Source organism: Hyperoodon ampullatus, assembly GCF_949752795.1.
Source record: "Hyperoodon ampullatus genome assembly, chromosome: 11".
Classification (NCBI taxonomy): domain Eukaryota; kingdom Metazoa; phylum Chordata; class Mammalia; order Artiodactyla; family Ziphiidae; genus Hyperoodon; species Hyperoodon ampullatus.
The window spans coordinates 14,221,347-14,223,925 of NC_136924.1; the positions used below are offsets into that span (position 1 = coordinate 14,221,347).

A 2,579-nucleotide genomic window follows, 5' to 3' on the forward strand; every position below is an offset into this window, starting at 1 on the left:
AGCCCACCACTACCCCTGTTCTACATGAATTACTGTATGAGTCACCAGTTCACTGCAGGACTGTGTCTCTTTTATCTCTGTATTCTCAGGGCTTAGTACATGAGTTGAAATCCATAAACTAAACATCTATGAAACTGAGCTATTGTTTATTATGAAGCTACACCCTTCATGATTTCATAGACTTCACTTCAGCCTTCCTGAATAGTTGTTCCAGGTTAATTGTCATAATTTTTATATGTGTGTGCGCACTTCTTTCTAATTGTATTTCAAGTTCTTCCCGAAACAAGGCCGTGGGAATCCCCACGTTCAAGTATGCCCCTGGGCTTGGTCCACTGCTGTCTTGTATTCATGCGTGGGTATTCATTCACCAACATTAAAGCCCAGGAAAGAAGATATGACAAAACAGGACTCCCTCCTCCATGGCATGAGTCCTTTGCTGGTTTCAGAGGTGCATGGTGGCTAATGTGGAAAATACACAGGAGCTTTTCCTTGGAACTGGGGTGGGATGAAAAGTGCCTGCTGTGAACATCGCCATCTTTTCCCTGACACTTCCCCTCCAGTTTCTGAGGATATAGCAGAAAATCACCTTATTTGAAGATACTGGGTAACAATTACATAAAACAAAAACACAGTCTTCCAAAGCACTTGTACTTCCAGAGATTCCAAGTTTAGTTCAGCTGCTGGATGAGCTGATTGGTGTGTTTGCCTCCATAACCAGGTGAGCTCACTTCCTTGAGGAAGCCCACCCTATTCTTGGTAGTGTGATGGGCCACGGAGAGTTGGAAAGGGCACAAGAACCCTGAGATCGCCTGAAAATTCTTCCCTGGAAAGGCAATTTCGTGAATGAAGTCTTCCAAGCAAATGACACCAAACCTCCCCAGGTGCTCCTCAGTCACTGTGTTGTCTGTCCGAGGGATGATTTTATTCTTGACCTTGGCTTGTCCGTGTTTCAAGCTGAGTTCCCAAACAGACTTGAGATTTGGAAATTCCCCAGGCCACAGAAGAGTCCACTATACCCAAGCGTTTTCATGGTCTGAGGGTTTACTTTCACGAAGATACCACTGAAACTCTTACTTAGGCAAAGTCTTGCAATGGTACTCACCACATTAATCCTTTGGATGCCTACAACCAAGGCCAAGAAAGGTTTATCTGGCACTTTCAAGCCATGGGGTTTCCGTTCTAACCAGCTGAGGTGCACCCTGTCGCGTAGTTGCTGCCGGGAATCATTTAGGAACCTTTCTAGTCACTTAAGCTGGAGCTCTTTTCATTTCCTCTGCTCCTTTGCTTGCAAAAGTTCCTGCTTCTCTTGGGTGGCTTTGAGGGCCTGATACGCCTTCCTCTTTTTAGGAGGTTTTCTGGAACCAAAGTGATCGGGGTTTTTTCTGCTCTTCCTTTCCCATCTTTCCAATGCCGCTGGCTACCACTCATGCACAGCCCCACTGCACTTTAATTACTGTCATTTAAAAGATGACCACGTTATAAGAGGCATAATACCTACCAGAAATAGATTTTTCACATTAAACCATCCTTTTTTAAAAAAAATTCATCTTGGTTATACAAGCCTGTGTCAGAAATTTTACAAAATTGTTCATTCCTGTAAAAATTACTTTCAAAGATATCCTACCATTTTATCCCCAGAAAGTGACATCAGCTTCTACCACATGAGAAATAAAAATGGCATTAAGTGGACATCTTGAAGATAAGAATGCATGCTTTTAGTACAAGCAAGCGTTCTCCACGCTTTCCTCTTTCTTCTTCACCCCATCCCCTTTGTCCGACCACTTCTCCTTTCCTTCCTTTGTTGTTCTGCATTTCCAACTGCCGATGAAATATGGGACTTGCTTAGACCCACTTAGAACAATCGTGGGTTTTAAGTTTGCTGACTGCTTTTCTAGCATGAGGATTTAGGCAGCGGGGAGCACAGACTGGGAATGTAGGCTAACGTTCCCAGGTTCTAAATATCACCAAATCAGAAAAGAATTGCATTTGTGAAACTGAAGAGAGACTCTTTTTATCATTTAATAACCCCCTATGCCATCCTTAGCACCAAATGCAAAAGAAAGGGTGAGAGAAAGGGCAAGAGGACTTACCAGAGAAGAGGCTTTCTGCTGGGACGTTATAAGTAGCATGAAGGAAGGGTGAATTAAGTTTCAGTTAACAGCGCTGAACCCGCAAAGGAAAGGATGGGAAAAGGCAATAAAGAGCTGTGACAGTGCTGACTGAGGATCTAGCAAAAGGGCAGGGTGCCTTCCATCTGTTTGGAGAGTGCAGGCTGAGCCATTGGTGGGGGGCGGTGATCATCCTCAGGGAAGCTGTGACTCAGTGACTCTGCCAGCAATGATGTGTGGGTAAAGCAAAGAAGTACAGTAAAGAAAATGACTACCCAGAAAGTGGTAGTGACAGCAGCACTTGCGCCTGTAGTGAAAAAAACTCACTCGTTCACCTTTTCAAGTGTTGTTTGTGAAGCAGCTACTCTATGTAAATCAGAGTCCCTAAATATGCACCCTCTTCCAGATTCCTATAACTTCATATTTAGAGTCTTCCTAAATAGGCTCCTTGTCTCTAGCCTCTCCCTATTC

At 43.9% G+C, this 2,579-nt stretch overlaps 1 pseudogene across 1 annotated transcript; it reads right to left on the reverse strand.

Annotated features, from left to right (window-relative positions):
- Positions 1-668: 668 nt before the first annotated feature.
- On the reverse strand, positions 669-1,400 carry LOC307059900 (large ribosomal subunit protein uL30-like; annotated as a pseudogene). Its single transcript has one exon. The product of its transcript is annotated as a large ribosomal subunit protein uL30-like (transcript).
- Between the last annotated feature and the right edge of the window lie 1,179 nt (positions 1,401-2,579).